The sequence below is a fragment of the Podarcis vaucheri genome, assembly GCF_965113315.1.
Source record: "Podarcis vaucheri genome assembly, chromosome: 1".
NCBI classification, from domain to species: domain Eukaryota; kingdom Metazoa; phylum Chordata; class Lepidosauria; order Squamata; family Lacertidae; genus Podarcis; species Podarcis vaucheri.
This window is the reverse complement of record NC_138759.1, coordinates 80,326,998-80,348,001: the sequence shown is the minus strand read 5'-3', so window position 1 is coordinate 80,348,001 and position 21,004 is coordinate 80,326,998. Positions and strand designations below refer to the sequence as shown.

Sequence of the window (21,004 nt, the reverse complement as noted above, 5' to 3'; positions counted from 1 at the left end):
ATCCTGCGAAGTAGCTTAGGCTGCAAGGCTGTGATTGGCCCAACGTCACCCATTGTGAGCTTCATGGCCAAGGGGGGCTTTAAACCCTGGTATCCCCCCAGTGGTTTTCCCGGTCCGACACTAACCACTACACCACACTGGTTCCGCGCGATCACTGATGCGCTCTGATTCCGAGTACGTACTGGAAGCAACGTCACCCCTTTACAGACGCTTTTGCCATCTACCGACAGCCCTGGAAAGGCACGGCGCATGCGCACAATTTGGTCCCGGCCTGCTGCTGGAATGTTGTAAAACTGCCGCAAGGTGGCAGCGGGCAGCTTTCTCCGGCCCGCCCCTTGCGTGGCCCGCGCTGACACAACCGAGGGTTTTCTCTACCCTTCCAGTCACCGGCCAGGCTTAGTTACAGCTCCACGGCAACTCCTGATTGGTTGGAACGGCAGCGATTCAAATTGTGATTGGCTGCTTGTAGGAAAGGGAGAGTGTTGGACTGTTTATTTGGAATTCTCCGCTGAAGGCTGCAATTTCCTCATGCGGGCGTCTGGAATGCGCAGCTACCAGCAGCCTTTCCTCCTCGGCATCCAGTTTCCTATTCAAAAGAGCAACACCACCTTCCTGTCATCCAGCCTCTCTGCAGCAGGTGCTGTCCAGACAGTGAAAGCGGATTTTTGCATAATATGTCTATAAGCAGCAGCAAGGTGCCAACACTTATATAAAATATTTGGCAGAGCAGGAAAGCCCCGACCCACATAATCGATCACATGATGCGGTGCCCATCAATTTAGCCCCCCAAAATATGTTATTGGGGCAGGGACAAAGCCCCCTCAGCCCCTAGGAGTTGGCTCTTGTGAGCAGCAGTCACAGGGGGATTGTGTTTTATTCATTCATTTCTTGACCCAAGGAACTCCAAGGACATGGCTCTCATCTGCCCAATTTATCCTCCCCATCAGGCTGAGAGACAATTGCCAGTTCAAGTCTTCTCAGTGAATTTCAGTGCTGAAAACAGACTCAGCCCTGGGCCACTGGAGTCCTACAGTCACTTACCAAGCAGGGAATCTTTAGTCCATAAGCCAGTGGGAAGGGCATGTATGATTTTTAATTTTTGTTACAATGCCTAGCAATTTTAGGTGTAACAAAGACAACTATTGAAGCAGATGAGTGAGCCTTCAAGTAAACTGGTCACAAGCTGTTAAGGGCTTCATATATGAATACTAACACATCGAATATGGCTCGCTAATAAATCAGCAGCCAGTCCAAGTGTAACCTTTGAAATGGAAATCCTGCTAAGGTTATGCTTCACCTTGGGACAGCAATTGATGGTCTGTGTGGTGTAGTGGTTAAGAGCAGTAGTCACGTAATCTGGGAAACCGGGTTCGTGTCTCCGCTCCTCCACATGCAGCTGCTGGGTGACCTTGTGCCAGTCACACTTCTTTGAAGTCTCTCAGCCCCACTCACCTCACAGAGTGTTTGTTGTGGGGGAGGAAGGGAAAGGAGAATGTTAGCCGCTTTGAGACGCCTGAAGGGGAGTGAAAGGTGGGATATCAAATCCAAACTCCTCTTCTTCTTCTTCTTTTTCTGGAAGAGTTATGATTATCTCTGTTAAGTGAATAGCAATTCATTTGTTCCAGCATTTATTTTGATTTATCCAGAGAGCTGTCTGATTTGTGTTGTAAAATGTTACTGAAGAAGCAGTGTGTTCTGAGTTGTTAGGTGGGTTGGTGTCTCTACTGTTTGCTACATTTTGAGCTCAAAGTAGAAACAGATAGGAAGATCTTGCCATCAAATTCAGCTTTGACTTCTTTAGCAAATGAGCAAGGAAAACAAACAGGAACCCAATGCCAGAAAAAAACAAAGATCTATACATATACCATCAGCTCATGAAGGAACCATAAAAAATCCTGAGAGACACAGTGAAGCATCTATTTTCCTATCTTCCCTGGAGCTCTGTCTTCCCTGAGGGGAGGGAAGAGTGAAGGAGCCCCGGCAAGGGAGTTCTTCCCATCAGCTCCCAGCTGACCTGAAAGGACTCTGTCCCTTTACATTTTATCTAATGTATCTGTTTTAGCATTTTAAAATGGTAAATCGCCTTGTGTGCCTTGGGAGAAAGGTACAAATCCAGTAAAAAAAATAGCTGACCAATGGAAGAAGAAACTCTGTGACCAGTCTGGGAACCTACCTATGATTTCTGAGAACTTATCAAGGAAGTTAGAACTTCACCTCACTAGGCCAATGAAGGATGAGTTCTCCTCTGCATTGCAGAATACGAATTTAAATGTTCACACACATATCCACACCAGGGATGACTCCAAGGAGTAATAAGAGGTAGCAGGCACACATACACACCCTACCCCACCCAAATATTTATACAACTCTATGTAACCCGAGGTACCACTGTACCTTTACCTTTTTAGGAGAGGAGAGGTAGGGACTATTCCATTGTGCAAGCAGAAATTGTTAAAGGAGTGCAGTGACTTAAGTTGGGTAAATGTTAGGGGATTTTTCTTTTTTCATGGGACCACACACTGAACTACTGTATAAGCTTTCGGGTGAATGCACACTTCTTCAGATACTCTTCTACCTGAAGATACACAGACGCTCAGATACTATCTGAAGAAGTGTGCATGCACACAAAAGCTTATACCCAGAACAAACTTTGTTGGTCTATAAGGTGCTACTGGACAATTTTTAATTTTTAAAATTTATTTCGACTGCGTCAGACCAACACGGCTACCTACCTGAATCTAGCCACAGTAAAAGTTCTACATCGGATGGATAAAATCTTTGATCTGTAGGTCCTGCCCCCACCAGCACACGAGCGCTGCCCGGTGGCGGCAAACTTCGGGGGATGGCAGCCCCCTCAACATTGGGGAGGGCTCAGCCCCCTACCCTACGCACACCATGTCAAGAGAAACGTTGCCGAATTGTCCAGCAGAGGGCGCACAAGATACCTCGGACCAGCGTGATGTTTGAGGTGTCTTCTGGATAGCTCATGAGCAAAGCGTCGTGATTGGCTAATTCGAAATAATCATATGAGGAAGAAATAATAAGCTTCGGACTATATATTTTGGCAGGTGAAGGATTACATATGTCACGGAGGTATTCATTTTTATATTTAAATGCTGGACGTTATAATTGACTGATGATCTTATAATTGAATTTAAGATTTAATAATTTGCTGCAACTGAGCATAACGTGCAATGCTTGCTAACTGGATTTATTAAACAGCATACATTTGAAGCACAGTGGCGCCAGTTCTGTATTCGTAAACTATGAGGTTGAAGTCTGATGAAATAATATTATATGCACTGGGATTAATAGAACTAGTCACGAGGTCTAGATTTATTTTATTTTATTTCCAAGGAAGCAGACTGCCTTCTTTTCGCTTGCAGAGCATGTTTTTGTTTGTTTTTGCTCTGAATTTTCCATAACAAGGGAAAATCATAACCAGCTGTAACATACAACAAGAACAGGACTAGCATGAACAATAGCAGTCCCCTCAATCTCTCAATAGAAGGCTCTTTCCTACAACTGTAGGCTTGACCATTGATATAGGATTGTTAGAGGAGCTGCAACAATAACTGAGTACTATAGAGGAAAGAGGCAGGCAAAAATGTAACTGGAGAATGCGGGCATCGATCCCGCTACCTCTCGCATGCTAAGCGAGCGCTCTACCATTTGAGCTAATTCCCCCTCGCGATACAAGTTTCCCTTCAGCCGTTATAGATTATTACTCAACAGCGCCTGCGCTAGTTATAACGTTTTATCCGACTTGTTCTTGTGGGAAACGAACTTCCCCGCCAAACTTAAGCCTAGTTAAAACAAACGAAAAGCAGAGATAGGTAAGTTCTGTCACCCAGCGAAGAGAAGCCACGCGGGGGGAGAGAAGGAACGGTCTGTGGGGGGGGGGAGGACTACATTTCCCATGAAACCTCACAGCGCGCATGCGTAACGTTTTCCTTTAGCTCGCTAGGCCCCGGCGGCGAGTTCCTTCAGTCAGAAAGAGAGAGAGACGGGGGCGCGTGCGCGTGTGCGGAGCAGCTGCTTCGTATTGTGCGAGGCGGGGACTGTTTGTGCTGCCGCTCCTCTTGGCGCGCGCGCGCGCGCACACACACACATACAGAGTGGCGGCGGCGGCAGCAACAGCAGCATCCTCTGCCAGAGGAGGATGAAGAGCGTGGCGAAGGAGGAGGAACGGATTCCAGCAGCCGGTTCGGCGCGCGCACACACTGCCCCACCGCTCTGAGGTAAGAAGAGGGGAGCCGGCGCCGCTCGCTCGGGGGCGAGCGAGGGAGATGTCGCTGGGTCCTCCTGCCGCTGCCGTCCCTCGCAGAGAGGGGCGCGGGAGCCGCCGTCCCGCGGGCTCCGAGAGAAGGCGACGGGTGTGTGTGTGTGTGTGTTGTGTGTGTTCGCCGCTACGAAGGGCGGGCAGTGCGGGGATGAGGGCAGGAGGCGTGCGCGCGGGGTCTGTCGAGGTGAGAAAGGACTTAGCGGGATAAATGCATTATCGTGTGTATGGAAGCGGGAGGGGGGGTGGTCTGGGTTGACAGGCGAGGGGAGGACTGTGCGGGGCCGGCTGCTCCCTTCCCTGCGCCTGTGTGCGCTATAGGGTGGATTGGGGGGGGGGTGTCATATAATAGTGAACGGCTCTCGTGTTTTAGTTGTGCCCGGCGACCAGAGCGCGTGTTTACGTGTGTGTGTTGTTGTTGGGTGGGGGTGGGGAGCCGGGTGCACGCGAGGCTAGGAGGGTGTGCGCTTCCATAGTGGGAGGATGGAATTTGTGTTATCTGGATGTTGGCGGACTTGGGGAATTGGGTGTGTTGTGCTATTGTGCATGTGGAGCGCAGTCCTGGGGCTTGGAGAGCTTTTGTGGGATTGTGGGTAGGTCTCATCTGGCTTGGGCTGTGGAGAGTGGAAAGAAGCCCGGCATTGGGGGTAAAGTGGAAGGAATATAAGTTCATTGTATTATTGTCCCGAGAGGCTATGAATGGACGAAAGGCAGATGATGTTCAGGGTCGAACTGCTCTTTTCTTAAGTAGATGCTTGTGACTACACGCAGCATGAGCGAGGAGGAGACAGCTAGAAGGACCTATAGTTTTTCCCGTCAAGTTGTGACCTTTTCTGTGCTGTAGTTGGCACATCTAGAAGGGGTTGTACTGAGTTTATTAAATTCTAATTACAGGAATGATTTGTCAGGGGTAGATGAGAAAGCAGAAGTATAACCTGCTAATTTTCTCTTGAAGGGAAGGCATGAATGGAGTTTTCAGAGCATAAGAAAAAAGAGACTGCATTCTCTTCTCTGAACACCCAGAAAATAATATGTAGTGACAGTTTCCCTCAAATGTGCAGGGTTCCATGTAAAGCACATTGCTACAGCCATAGGTGAATTGTTATTCGTTACCTTTTTGCAAACACCAGCAAACAGCAGTGGGTAATCAAACCCTCCTGCTATGTGAGAGGGCTTGGTCCAGGTGTTTGTCTCTGTGCCAGAAAAGTCCAAGCCAGTATGAATACATACATTCAAGCAGTGGAAACTTTAAAATGGCTCATTGTCTATTTCGATGCTTAGTGGGGCTTTCATTTCTTCCTTTGACTAATAGTAGGCTCTGGCTTTAGTTGAGACATTGCTAAGTAATGGAACTTACATTATACAGTTCTTTTTTCCGTGGTTGGAATAGTTGCATAGAAAAACTATTCACAAATAATGGTACTCATCCACTGCAGACCATTTTAATACAGGGCACTGTTGCAGTATGGTCTCAAATAATTAAGAATTGTATAAACCAGGGTGGGCAAAGCTTGTAAATTGGAGGGGAAACACATTGAGGACATTTAAGAGAACATTTGTGTTGAGGACATCCCACATACTTTATTGTGACTGAAGTCTTTTTGATACATTATTACTTTAATAATGGAATAAGCACTGGAGGTAATTATATGGAATATTTGAGCTCATGAACCAAAGGTTATTTATTAATTAAATCCTTAAAAACATGGAGTGCAATACACAGTAATAGGATAGCTACCAAATACTCTGGCATAATCCAGTGAATTTTGGTTGTGCGGATCTGTGAGACAAGTGTGAATATCTTGCATTGATTTCACACATTTTGAGACTTACTTTGTATGGGGTCTTAAAAGTTTTGAGTGTGTGAAGCAGTCCACATGCATACATCTAGCTGTGTGCATTCATAATACACATCTCTTTTATTATGAGGTCATCAAACATATTTCCTTTCATAACAACATTGCTTTGGGGCTGTGCACTTATTTACCCCAAGCTACTGGATTTTGGTTGGCATTTGTAGTGGCAATTCTCATTAGCCAAAAGTCTACTACATGCTGCTGAGTGTTCTGCTTTGTGTTTTCTTACCTTTCATTTTGATAATGGATTCTGCATTTAATCATTTCCCCAACTTCTTAAGTAGTCATCCCTGCTGTGCAAAAGTATTCTTGGCAATTGGTTTTGAAAAATTGTGCAGGCTTCATTCCATTAACATCCTAGCAATCTTCTTGTTCCCTTTTATCTTCCCTGCCTTGTTCATGTGGAAGACCTTATCAATTTATGTGCATATGTTTTTATTCTGATGCATCAGAGCATTTCCTACATCTCCTTACTTTTATTGTGCATGGTGATAACTATACCTGGGTAATGGTTCTCTGATGTTTTCAAATCACAAAAAATATCTTTGTTTAATGAAGGAACTCTTTGAACTCTAAGTAGCCGTGAGCACTTTGGATCCATTTTGCTTGGACAATATTGGATTAAGAGACATTAGGTAATTACTGCATAATATGTGTGTTTTCTGTCACTAGGAGTTCTGAAGTCAAAACCAGTTACATGAATTACTGTAAATGATGAACTGTAAATGTGGCAGGGGACTTTGAAGGGATTAGCTTACTCTTATCATGCTGTTGCCTCTGTACATATATGGCGACTCCTCTGCCTTTGGACTTGCAGCGTCCTTTTATATTATGTGATGCAGCTTTATAACCTCTGTTGTATGCTTGATTTTTATAGAAATGCTGCTTTCTGTAGAAGGAAATGTAATTGGAGGAAAGCAATAATCATTTTGATGTCATAACATTCCTGGTAGACCACTGTCTCAATTGGTTTTACTGTTGGAGACAAGCTGCTTGTTTGTAGAAATTGCCTTTTACATCACAGCATGTGCACATACATGAGTTAGAACATGGATTATTCTGCACAGAGTCCTCTCTCTGGACTTCTTTCACAGGTAGGAGTAATAATAAAAGACTTCTACCCTATTGCCAGTCTCTGTTGTTCAAAAATGAATGAATGAGGCTCCTAATCATTAGCAGCTTAGCTAAGAAAAATGGTCCCAAAGAATGAGGCATTCGAAATGGTTGTGGTGAGGTATCTTGCTGGATCAGCAAATGCTGGTGAAAGTTTGTTATCTCATTACTAGAAGTTTTATTAAAAGGCATTGTCTTCAATTTTTGTACGAGTTTTGTGTTCATTTTATAGGTCATGGTTATCTTTTTAGGATCCTTCCAAATGAAGGCTTAATACTGCAAACAGACCAGGTTGTTAGGAACTCCCCCCCCCCCAACATCAGATTTCCCATTGAAAGGATAAATTGGATTAAACTGTGGGGGGATACAGGTTGACATTTGGGTGACAGTAACGTGTGGATGCTGCAACAATTTACATGCGTGAGGAGTGTCATATCCGAGATTCTTGGGAACCTTGGTAAAGGTGCAGTCAGTGGGGTTTTTTAATCTCGATAAGGAAAGCTATGCCAGCCAAGAATAGTCTCATGCTGCTTCCGAATGCTCTTGATGCACTGTGCACAGGGGATGACTGCCCCATTTTTGCCACCCGAGGTGAAATGGGAAGTTGCTGCCGCTTCCCCACTGAAGCCAGGGTGCTGCTGTTGCCTCTCCTTGCTTTGCTGGTGCCTGTGGAACTTCAGTGCAGCCATGGGTGCCTCCCACCCTCTCCTGTTGCTGGAGCAACAGCAAGAGCTCGCCACTGCTTCTCCTCCCTTCCCTGGCGATGGCAGTGTGTGAGCTCAGTGGCAGGCAGGCACAGCTGCGGGAACTGCCACACCTGGACTCCGTTGGGATCCTGCCGCCTGAGGCAGTTACCTCAGTGTGCCTTACGGTGATGCCGGCTCTGGCTGTGCATAATGAGAACAGCGGAGCTCTTGCAATGGTGGACCCTTTGTGGCCTTGTGTTTCTGACAAATACATGACATTACAGCTCCCTACAAGTATCTTTGCTTGGTTTCTGCATCCAAAGTGGTACAGAAGCCAATATATTAGCTTCATGCTTCTCACTGATAGAGGCTTCTTTAGATGAGAAAATTTCAGAGATGTGGAAGCCTCCTTGCCCTCTAATTGTATGGGGTGCAATTGTATTTTTTCCTGTTGTGTGATGATCCCTGGCAATAGTAATAATAATCATGGGTGGATGATATATTCAACTTAGACCTACTCAAAGTTAGACCCATTGGGTTCTATCCAAAGTACTGCTATCGAGAACGTTAGGCCAGCGCAATAATTTCTCCTTATGTGACAGGATGTTCTCTCCATCTCTTTCCCCTCACCCTACAAAATCTGTTCTGGGGGTTTTCTAATTCTCCAGAGCAGATTTGGAGATTGTGTGGGGCATGTGCAGGGAGAGGAAAGTGAGGAAATCCTGGTGCTATTCCTTGTGCTAACACAACTATTTAGATGAATACTGTACCATGTATTGCAATAAATGGATTTCTCCCTATAATATATATATAAATCAGTATCTTGGGAGGCAGTTGAGACCAGAAACAAAGTTATTAAAAGAACTATCAGCACTGCTCCACATAAATCTGTATTACTAGTGTTACAAGTACCTGTTAGACAGTGACTCTGGCATCACTGGGGATGAGCAACACACTTCCCACTGTTCCAAGCCCAGCACTGCTTGAAATTTTGTTTTAGTTCAGTAAAGGTTGAACATATTCCTAAAGTTTACTTATTCCTAAAAGTGCACTAATGGATTTGGGCAGCATGTCTATTTTGTTTCCTTTGTTTCTGCCCTGGTTTTATAACATATTTAAAACTATCCACAAAAATGAGTAATAAGGATATGAGCATAGTTGACACGATTCCAGCAAATATCAGCCTGAAGTGCTAAATCTGTACAACAGTTTTTTGTGTGTGTTTTTAAAGTGTCTGCTAATTCTATTAATGGCACTGTAGTCTGAATGATACAAGACTTATTTCCAGGATGAAGTTAATACTTGGACTCAAACTGAAATTATCTGCCTGCTTGTGGTCTGGTGTTAATAGAGGATAACTGAGAGCTCTTTTCTGTGAAGGAATTTGTGAAACCTGAGTTTGGGTATAAGTGTTAGCTTTGAAAAAAATACTGGCATTGAATTTATTGAATTATGAATCTACAGTTCATTTGACAATTATTTTTAGTAATGAAAAGGAGGGGTTTTCAGAGTTTAAGAAATTAAATACATGAGTGTATTTTACATGACTAGCAGATATTTAAGGGAAATGGCTTTAAGAAAATAAGCATTGAGAGAATGCCTGACTTCGTTTTATTGTGAATGTCCTTATGAACCCACGATACTATGAAGTCTTGAATTGCATAAATACATAGAGCAATTAGCTATATTTTCCCCATAATAAATGGGAGTTTGAGTAACACACAGCACAACTATACATCTTCCCTCTGCACATTTGTAATTGCTAGTCTTTTGTGGCAGTTTGACTATTCCAGAGGAGTTAGGAAATGTAAAAAATTAAAAGCATTGTCTTAGTCCTGGAAATAAAAGTGGAGCATTCTTCTCTTTGTCAGAATAATTTGATTTAGAATTTTATTCTAGCCCTTTTGCAAACCATTAATAGCTTTCACTCAAAGCAAATACTTAGTCTTGACAAGGATGTACACATGAACCAGCAGGACCCTCCACTGTTGAGCAGATTAAGCACTCATTCCTTTTAGTGCAGCACAGAGTTTCCCTGTTTTGGAAGTTACTTGGCTTTAATCCAGGGAAATTGTCCTTGAAGCATGTGGTATCCATTGCAAGAGGCCCAAAGGATATATAAATCCCAGATGGAGTTATCGTCTATACAAAATTTCTTCAGACAAAACAAAGGAATATAGTCTTGATTGTGGTTCTGGATGGACAGAACCCAGCCTTATTTTTTGAGCCAGTTTTCCTTGATGTTAACACCATCATTTAATGCAGGTCTAGCTACTGCCAAATATACTCCTGTATAACGTACTGCTCAGTCAAGCTCCCCTCCAGGTTGTTTCTGCCCTGTTGTTCAAAAAGGAAAACTGGTCTCTCTCTCTTCCCCACCACCCAGTTTTCCTCTCTTTATATATTAAAAATTATTAATCTATTCCTTAGAAAATCAGGAGACAAGAGGGACAAAGCCAACTCTACACATAAATTTCAGTCAGCTACTGAACTAATGGGAAATGTGTCCTGCTTTCCAACTGCTGAAGCTCTCTCACTGGGTCTAACTACTGCTGTAGTTTGGTATTTCAATTTAGAGCTTGACATGTGGGAATTCTTGAACATTTCCAGTTCTAAAGTACATCAGACTAGAAACTTGTTAAGATCATAGCTCTGGAGCTTGTTAAACAAATGTCATGTTCATAGAGCTTCAGGGATAAAGCCAACATGCTGTTCACAGATCAGGGGGGGGGGGGATTCTGACTCTTTCGTTGTGCTAGATAGATGCTGCTCCCACTCCGCTGGGTGAATTCTGTAGCTAATATGGTGAAAAAATACTATATAATTCTGTAATTGAGTTATGATTGGACTGGGACTTGGTGCATGAACTCAAGCCACTTCCAGCCCTCTAAGACACAGGCTTGGGTGGGAGAGGATGGTGAAGATTGAGGTTGTACTGTGTAATGGATAGCAACATCATCAGCTATGCACAGGACTCTTTTTTCAGTCATGTGGATCTGTGAACTTCTGAATCTGCCTCCATTGATCTGAAATTATACAAATTCCTTCTTGTTTGTACACTTTTTATTTTTATTATTAAATTCATATATCTGAAAATCACAGAACAAAAAAATACAGAATGAGAATACAAAATACATCATAAAACAAAAACAAAACCCCCAATATTAATATCAGTATACATTCTGATAGCATTTTTGATTTTGACTTTACTGAAACTAGGGAAGTAACAGATGGCTACAGAATTGTGCCTGGATGGCTTAACCGCTTCCTTCTTTAGGGAACAACTGTTATCTCCTGTTGTTCTCTCTCAGATCAACCAAGAATGTCCTCTTTGATTATTTCATCTCTGCTGGTTGCGGAGACAGGACTTCTCAGTGGCTTGCTCACAACTACATAACGCCTGTCTCTTAGTTGCTCCCAAAGGCCGGGCTCTAAGAAGTTTGAGATGGCAGCTGGTGAATGTGTTTATGTAGGAGGTTTAGTTTAGTTTTACTTATGTTGAATAGTAACATGATCAACAGTGCATGCAATTTCTTAACTTTTCTGAAGGCATGTAATTAAATGTCTTATATTTTCCCTTTGAAACCAGATGTTTTGGAGGAATTAAAACTGCTGCATTGGTTTTCAAGACTTCAATATAAATGTTGCCTGCCTGCTTTCATCTTTCCACATTCATTATTTTGGGGGGTTTTAGTGACTAGAAGCTAGTAACACTGTCCTTTTGGCTATCTAAGCTTGCTGTGTAAATTCTCAATATAGACTTGGGAGGTCATAAACTATGACTTGCCAAACTACTATGGTATATGTGGAGTGCAGACAACAGTGAATAACATTTAGTTTTCTGTTCATTCAGTCAAACATGCTTGCAGTGCGTAAGTGCTTCAGGATGAATAGTTTTTGAGGTAGTTTGTCTGCGAATGTTAGGCTCTCGAGTGTAAGGCTTAAATATTGGAGGTGGTTTATGTAACACAAGTTATTAGTTGCACCTAAATCACATGTTGCATGTTTCATACTAGAGAGGGCTATAGGAAGTGGAAATATTTGGCTACATATCTGATAAAAATAGTTGCAGGAACTGCTACAGCTACATGAACTGCAGCTCTGGAGATGTTTTAGCTTATATAAATTTAGCTAGTTCCTCATTTCTTATTTTTTATATGATATCTGACTCTTCTTAACTCCTTTCTGTAGAGTCTCTTTGCTGAATGAAAGGTCACCCACTGACTTGACAGTGCAAAAGGATTAAACTACAAAATCTTGTGGCAGGACACTCTTCATTCTCACAGAATTTAGAGATTCAGGATTGAGGCCAATCTTGCCAACTGAATTTTGGTGTTTTTGATGCTCTCTAAGTTACTGGTACATTTGTGTGTTCAACCAAATTAATTCTTAATAGAGGCTCATCCAGAGGGTGGCTGGAGCCAAATCTTTTCTGCTTGCTTTTTATTAGCATGGAGCTCTTCACTTCTGAGGGCCAGTGACTTCAACTGTCGTCTTCTTATGGCTGGTTGCATAGGGCAAAATTGTGTGGTCTAGTGGTTAGGAGCGATAGATTCATAATCTGGGGAACCGGGTTCGCATCTCCGCTCCTCCACATGCAGCTGCTGGGTGACCTTGGGCTAGTCACACTTCTGTGAAGTCTCTCAGCCCCACTCACCTCACAGAGTGTTTGTTGTGGGGGAGGAAGGGAAAGGAGAATGTTAGCCGCTTTGAGACTCCTTCGGGTAGTGATAAAGCAGGATATCAAATCCAAATTCTTCTTCTTATGTGTTTCACTTCCATTAAAAGAAAACATTGCATTTACTTTATTTTGTTATGAAAGCCTGACTTCTGAAATCCGTTTGCTATACATGGGAATTGCCAGTTATGCAGGGGTTCCTTTCCCAGCCACTGCACACATCACTGGGGTGCATGCAAGTGCGGATTCCCCCATTCTGTCCCCACCCTGCCCCCTGTTGATGCCAAAAACAGCATGCACAAGTCACATGTGCATGAGAGAGGAGTTGCCTGAATTCTGATAAATGATCTCACACTGTTTCCACTATTTATACACTTTTTATCGAAATGTTCCTCTGTACATAATGTACAAAGTAAATGCAAGAGTAAGAAGTAATGTCAGATGTAGTTCAAATGTTAACAGAACTGGTCAGTGCTGTGCTTGAAAGTTGGCTATTTATCTGATCTCTCCCTTCAGAATAAAAGTATCATTTGGCAAGAACTGAATCTGGCTTAGGCAGGCCTCATGATGTTGGTTTTTACTTCTGTTTATTAATTGTGACCCCCTTCCTCTTCCAAGCATGCATAGTATGCTTTTAAAGAAATCCTCCTGACAAATCCGCAGGTAGGGTTAGGGAGCTATTTCTACAAAGTCATTCAGTGAGCTTTGCTGCTGAGCAAGGATTGGTGTCTCTCCCTGCCAATGCCCCAAGTCAAATACCCTAGGTGCCAGACCTCTGTGGTTCTATGAGCCACACAGAGTATTAAGTGCAGTGATGGGAAACCTGTCACTCTCCAAATGATGACAGGCTACAACTTCAACCATCCCTGACTATTGGCTATGTTTCCTGTCGCTGATGAGAGCTGGAGTTCAACAACTTCTGGAGTTTCATGAATTAGCCACCCCTGTGTATTAAGACCATTCCTGCCTGAGAAGGTGATTGGTAGCATATTTCAGAGTTGCTTTTAAATGGCATTCTGTTGAAATCTGGGAAGCACTGTATATCTGGCAGTGGCAATCATTGTTGCCTTTTCCACTGTTTCTAAGTGATTCCTCATCTGTTGCAGTAGGGAGAAAGGTTGCAAGATTTATTCTCTTGGTGCTAAAGAACAGTCAAAACTACAACCATGATAACATAAATTACACAATGCAGTACTTAGCCTTCATATTACTTAGGTCTTATAAACGTGCAAATATGAGGTACTTAATCATGCCGCAGAGTAATTCCTAGGCTACTTTCACAGAAAATATTGGCAAAGCACATTAAGTACTCATGCAGAAATTATCCAGGCATAATTATTTCATCTCTGTACTGCTCACACACAGAAGAGTGAATACAAATGAAGAAAGAGAAAAGTGTATATATCCATTTGAACAGTGCTTTTCTTCAGTTATCACCAATGGAGATAAAGGGAAGAAGTAGTTTCAGTTCTAAGAGCATCTTTGTGAATGGTATCTTGAAGTGGTGTGCACAGAGATTTGTTTGGGTGATTGCCAATAAAGGTGCACATATATATAAGAATTGCAAGTAATCTGAGAACAAATGCAATGTTAGAGTAGAGATCAGTGTCAGTGGCAAACCTTGGGGTCTCAAATTTCAGCAGTACCCTGTGCAACACCAACATTTGGCCCCCTGCACCTTCCATTCTACATCACGGTTGTGGTGCCCCTGAGGCTCCATGCTCAGTGCAACTGAACCAGCTGCTCTCCCCTAAATCTGCCTCTGTCAGGATTATGGTGTCAGATTCATGGGGTTGGAATTCCAACTTCTCATTTTGAAAAGTAACATATTTGCTGTTGTATCATTGACCTCTGTTATCTAAAAGAACACATGTACTGCCTCAATTTCATTTGGGACTAGAGATATGTACTTTTAGCACCTTTTAAAAAGCTGTGTGTCTTATAGAGGTATTTGACAATAATATTTAACACCATTGCAAAAAAACGTATTGAGCAGACTTCCTTCAATGATAATGTCATGAGATTTGTTTAAGAGTCCTACAGAATATACAAAACAGAATTCTCTCTGCATAAATAACATGTGATACTTTCTCCAGGTGACAAGTTTTTGCTACATTATGTGTTACTATTAATCTCTCCCTAGTTCAATAACTGTTAGGTATAAAGAGCCTTGTGTACTGTGAATGGAAGATTACAGGAGCAGATGTTAAAATCTAGAGGATTTTAATTGAAATTAAAGTTGTTTTGTGGGAGGGCCAGCTATGCAGTGAATTAGAAACTAAGTTCCCTTCTACTGAAGGAAATATTGTTAGAAAGTGGTATAGGGGAGAAAGAGTCTATGTGGCAGAGAGAGCTAGAATGTACTGCAGTTATTAAACAGTTAATGCAAATCTGTTATTAAAAACCCACCAAAATACCTTCATGATTTTCAGAACCTTTCTTTCTAGCCTGAAGCATCTCAGCAGGATTCACCTGTGATGTTTTATAACTGCATTACCTGTGATACTTGGATTGTGCTTTTGATGATGGCAAGGAAATTATGTCTTTTCAACCTGCATCTGTGATACATCCCATTTCATTTAGTTTAATTCACTTCCTAGTTCCCATTATGAGGGCCTATTCCACTGCAGCAAAGGCACTGCTTCATCTGAAGTTAGATGACAATACTGTGTTATATTCAACAAAGTTGTCCTATTAGTGCAAGGCCTGTGTATTGGACTTCCTCTCCCTCTGTCTTCCCCAACATTTGCTCAGATTGCAGGGTTGCATGGAGAAAAAGAGAAGTCCCATTGCTTAGATAGGTGTCTTTTCACTTACAGGACATTTGATGTTACCAAATGTGTTTGAAATTGCAAACCTATACTGTACCTAGTTTCCTGGGTGTTCTGAATAAACATGTATAGGATTGTACTGCAACTTCTTTATGTAGCACCATCTAAGATGAGTACAAAGGACCTAGTGAGGTCAATGAAATATTAACGCAATGCGTTCATTTTGTGGCTTGGAGAGGTAAACTGATGGGCTGTTCATTAATCTTCCATTCTTGATAGTCACTTGGTTTTAAAAATTGTCATTCTTGTACCAGACCATCATGTCACCTTAGATTCTGACCTCTGTATGCTGGTATGAAGCAGAATCTCCAAACACAGCCCAGGAGAAGGGGCTGGACCAAAGTCTTCATCCAGATAACAGGATTAAAGGAAATAAAAAGCTGAAAGCAGAATAATGGAGTTGGAGTATATAAAAGGGAAGGTGATAGAGTAGCACGTCATGAACAGAACAGATGGGGGCCCTGCACAGCATTAGCTGCTGTGGATCTGATATAAATGAGGAAAAGGTGAAGAACCACCATGCTCACCTTGGTTGGCATTTCTTGTGGCAAGGAGATTGGGCTTTAATCTTTTCCAGTTCCATGAAATAGAGAAGTGGGGGGGGGGGCGGGAAGCAACACAGTCCTGATAATCAAACTCCTACAGTGTAGTGGCTGACATTGGGGGTAGAGGGAGAAATCACAATCTACAATCTGTCTACAATCACAGTTTCTCAGGTGGAAGGAGTGTTGGGGGATGGAGACAACTGTGTTAGTGCCATGCATTATCCTGAAATAGTTTGAATTGTGCCAATGGATGCCAGGCACTTAGATCAGATGCTCCCTAAGAACATATTCTCAGTATCACCCCTGATATTAATCTGTAGAGTGGTGCTATTCTGTGCTCTTAGAAGAACACACTGTGCCATTTGGGGTTGCAGTTTAATCCCCCCAGCTGTCCATTAAAGGAAAATTCCTGCGATATATGTGGATGTGTTAGGAAGGGGACACCATCAAACTACAGTTTCATGTATGAGCCTTGTTTTCAGATTTACTAGTGATGCATAGAGAATCTTCAAGCATTGCAGCTGGTTCTCTAGGTGTAGTTTCAGTTTTAGCAATACCTTTTCTGTTTGTGCCATTTGTTAATGTTAACATCATTAAAGCTCTTGGCTGAATTATATGGGAGGCAGAGGAAATATTAGCAACATTTCCCTTGGTGGTCACTTTCACTACTTTTTCTTCAACAGAATTGGAAATCTGATCTTTTCAGGATGCAGGAGAAACTTGCACTCAGCTGCATAGTTAGTATTGTTTTAATCTTGGTGCATTAGACAACATACTGCTTTAATGCACCCATTTCCAAAGTGTGGAATGTTTCCACCATTAAGCGTAACATCAACAGAGAGATACTCATTTCACTGACACTAAAGCAAATTGGATTTCTGCAGAAAAAGAAACAATTTGCCACTGAAGTGGATTTGTCATCCTATTATTTTCATGTTCACTGTGTGTATATGTGTCTGACTCATTCTCAATAAAGTGATTATTCTCACTTTGGAGTGTGCAGTCACTTAAGTTTGCACTTAAGTCTTACATGCTGTAGCTTGTAGCTTTCCATGCTCCTTCTAATCCACGAGACAATGATACATTCATGATGTCTACAATATATAAAAGTGTTTTTGTGGGGGTAGTGTAGCTCTGTTGAAAGAATTGGAATAGAATAAGGTTTTAATGTAAACTTTTTTGCTTAGATCCTGAGAAGTGTCAGAGGAAGGAGTGGACAGAGGGTGAATTTTCTCATTCTTTCTGAGCATTCTGAAAAATCTGTCCTGAGGGCCAGGGAACCTTCCTGAATAAGGCGGGCTGACTGAGGATCATGGGAAAATATGCAGAGGCAGTTTTAGTGAGAAAGCCTCAATTTTTCTTGAGGTAGCCAATAAGTAGTAGTAGGGGGCATGACCCTTCCATAGGGTTCTAGCAGTTATATAAGAATTGAAATAACCTGACTATTCTTATGCAACTTTTCTCTGAAGCTTTTCACTTGCTTCCATAACCATGTTTGTCATGTGATAATTACTGCTTTCATGTAACAAATTGATTGGGTTGTATCCAACAGTCATTTTGTTTGCACAAGGACTTTCACCTGTGCAACAGAACTTTGCCAACTTCTCTTCCCCACACGTGCCTCCCAGATTTGTTCTGTGGTTTCCCCCAACCCTTCTGAGCAGATTTGGATGGTGGCATGTGGGGAGAGGGTAAGTCCTGATGTGCAAGCAGAAGTCCTTGTATGAGTGGGGCAACTTCGCTGGGTAACCTGTTTGCAGTGTTAGAAACTGAGATATAAAAGCTAGGAGGTAAATGGCACCTTAAACCTAGGTTATGGGCACCACAATGGAATGGCTAGGCACACTTTGTATAACAAGAATACAAAGCTTAACATGAATGAACTGCAGCTAAAATCTTACGTTCATTTTTCACATGATCTAGTCCTCGTCTGAAGACTGCAAAAAACAAAGCCATGCTTCCCCTGCGTGCCCCCTTGATATTCTTATGAGGGTCCCTCAAACTGCTGCCTTTCTGTAAAGCCAGCTTAGAGGCAGAACCTATCAGCTTGCCTGATGCTGCAGTGATTTCTTGGAAGTCAAGCAGGCTGGAATTTCTCCTCCCACGCCCTCAGCGTCAGCAGTGGCAGTTTTAATTTGAAATCATAGGCACAGTACTGCACCCTGAGCTCAGCAATTTCTCACGCTAATGAAATTCCCAGTCGCAAAATGTGCCTAGAACAATGGGAGTTTGCATATAATGCCTGTTTGTATATAATGGGTCTTGTGATTGTAACATGAACACCGTTGTCTTCAGAGGTGAAGTCACTGGTTGTAATTGACTTTTGATTCCTACTGTTGCAACCAAGGACAACCCTACCATTAGGCATGGTGAGATAGCTTCCTCAGTCAGCTGCTTTTGAATGTCATAAAAAGGCAGCAAATGGATAAATTATTTAATTTGTTGTATTTTTACTGCTAGTGAGGGGGAGATATGATTGTCGGATTTTCTGCTTAAAATGCCCAAATAACTTGGCTGGCCACGGGTGCACGTGACTTGTAGCCGCAGCATGTCTTGGTCTGGGCCTGGCCACAACTGGTCATGTACATTTTGGTTTACAGACTTGTGCTTTCTGAGGTTGGCTTTTGCATGTTCCAGCATACAGTGAATGCAAAAGCGCTGGTTCACTTGCATGTTTGCTCACTTTGCATGTTGTAACACGTGAATGCATCCTGAAGTAGGCTGCTTTTCTATACACATTTACCAGGAAGTAAGCCCCATTGAACTTACTGGAGTTTAATTTTGAGCTGACATTTGTAGGATTGGACTAAAGCAAAAGTGCAGATTGTGAATACTTTTGTTATGAGGATATTTGCATCAATTCAGACATTTAAAAATGTAGCAATCTTGTAGCTGTGGTGGGGCTGGACATACACTCCGCTTCCCATATGATAAGTATCCCTGCTTCAGTTTATTGTTTAGTAACACAGAAATCAGAGGTATGCAAGTAATGAGGGTACATGTGTATGTCTCATCTTTCCAGTGGTACCTCGGGTTACATACGCTTCAGGTTACAGACTCCGCTAACCCAGAAATAGTATCTCGGGTTAAGAACTTTGCTTCAGGATGAGAACAGAAATCGTGCAGCAGCGGCGCAGCGGCAGCAGGAGGCCCCATTAGCTAAAGTGGTGCTTCAGGTTAAGAACAGTTTCAGGTTAAGAACACACCTCCAGAACAAATTAAATACTTAACCTGAGGTACCACTGTATATTGTGTTGTGGAGTGGAGTGCGCACATGGAAATTTGCCATTCACCCATAAGTATAGTATTGCTGTATTTAAAATGTTTGAAGTGACCCTACATTCCCTCTACTAAACTGATCTGCCACTTGAAACAGCTTTGTCACGATTTCTTAACACAGTGCAACACTTTGAAGTGTCTCTTTATTTTTCATTTGATAAATGTGTCTTAGCAAGCACAAAAGAGTTTTTTTCTTGGTTCTTAGCCTCCTGGTTACACTTTTGTGGTTTTGTATACTTTTGAACAGGATGTAGCAACTGAACTTGATGCGGCATCGGATGAAGCCTAGAAGTATCCACAAATAGAACATACTTTTGCAAGCAAAATGTGCAGTGAATAAAAAAGTAAAGTGAAACACATGTTGCAGTTGCTTTGTTTGGAGGTACTGTAGCTGGAAATGGTTGCTCCTCAAATGATTGAAAAGTTCAAGTCTCTTTGCACTTAGAGTGCAATTCCTGTTGTTTACTGGAAGTGCTTGCCCCAGTTCCACTGAAGCTAGTGGCAAACAGTGTTGAAGTTGGTTGCTAGTTTCCTGTTCCTTGTTTCTACAATAGTTTGAAACACAGTCCAGTCTGAAAACATAAAAAAAGAATTAAAGTTTGCATGTCCCTAAACCCCAGCATCATATTTGGCTGAGGTCCGCAATAGATTTTTTTTGCAATCAAAGCTGTTGCAATTGTGCAATGCTGTAGGACAACTTCATATTCATTTTACCAGTATGGTCAGCTTATTAACAAATTGTATGCTGCACCAGTGAACTTGTGAAAGACAGAAGATCCATTCAATTTTCTGTATTTGAGGTGAATGGCTTCATGTTGATGAAGAAAAAGGTTCTCATTGACTCCAATTTATGCAATCTGGTTCTTTAATGTTGTATGGAAAAGAATTCCATACAGCGTGGGATACTTCTAATCCTGTATTAATGTTCCCTAAAGCTAGATGATGATGATTAAGTGAAGCAATATTTCTTGTAAACCTGGTTTGGTTAGAAATGGTGTAGGGCAGTGAAGTTTGTTTTGTTGCAATTTCTTATAAAGAGTAGGAGCAGGGTGTGTCTGTTCTCACTCAGTTCTAAATGTGGTTCAGTATTCTGTGTCAATCTTGATGTGCTAAGCTTGGGGTTTGTTCTAAGAGCTGAACCAGCAGGAGTCTGAAAACAGTCTGAACCAACACTCCCAGGCAGGTAAGCCCCAAAGAGTGGGGAAGAACACATTTTGTGAGTTATTTGAGGTGGATTTAAGAAAACAACTATAATAGAAATAGTTCAGAATGCACACGTACATATTTTCCCAGGTGTCAACATCAACTTGAATTTATGTCCAAATTGCATCAGTGTTTCATTTCTCCAGTAGCTTTCTTAAGCTACACAGCACAAATTGTTTAGTTGAAATGGCTCTACCAGTGTCAATAAAAAGAATAATTAGGCTTTTAAAAGTTGGCTCTGTACACATTTCTGTTTACCCAAGGTACTGCACCCAAAGTACTCCCAATGCTGGTTTGTAAAGCAGTGTTCATATGATGGCCACAATCCATATCTATCATGTTGCTTCTGATGGAATGCTGCATTTTGATGCACCCCCCCACCAGCATTCATCTATATTGAGAAAAAGATTGAGCTAGCTGCGTTTTAAGATCATAATTACACAGTCATACAGTAGATTGATCTACATTGAGCCCTGCAAGACTCATGGTTGCTCAGCTTGTCAATGGCTAAATTGCTTTACTTTAGTAGTT

At 42.1% G+C, this 21,004-nt stretch overlaps 1 protein-coding gene and 1 long non-coding RNA gene across 3 annotated transcripts in view; one reads left to right on the top strand and one right to left on the bottom strand.

The window, feature by feature from the left end:
* The window catches only part of LOC309514987, a 265,808-nt gene extending 246,338 nt beyond the window's left edge, over positions 1–19,470 (bottom strand). Inside the window, exon 1 of the long non-coding RNA XR_014212224.1 lies at positions 19,020–19,470. This is a non-coding gene — a long non-coding RNA (uncharacterized lncRNA). The remainder of the gene's footprint in view (positions 1–19,019) is intronic.
* The window catches only part of LOC309514806 (uncharacterized protein), a 101,644-nt gene continuing 84,651 nt past the window's right edge, over positions 4,012–21,004 (top strand). For both annotated transcript variants that reach the window (XM_082192115.1, XM_082192114.1), the window contains exon 1: positions 4,012–4,241. The gene's annotated coding sequence lies outside the window, so the exon portion shown is untranslated. The remainder of the gene's footprint in view (positions 4,242–21,004) is intronic.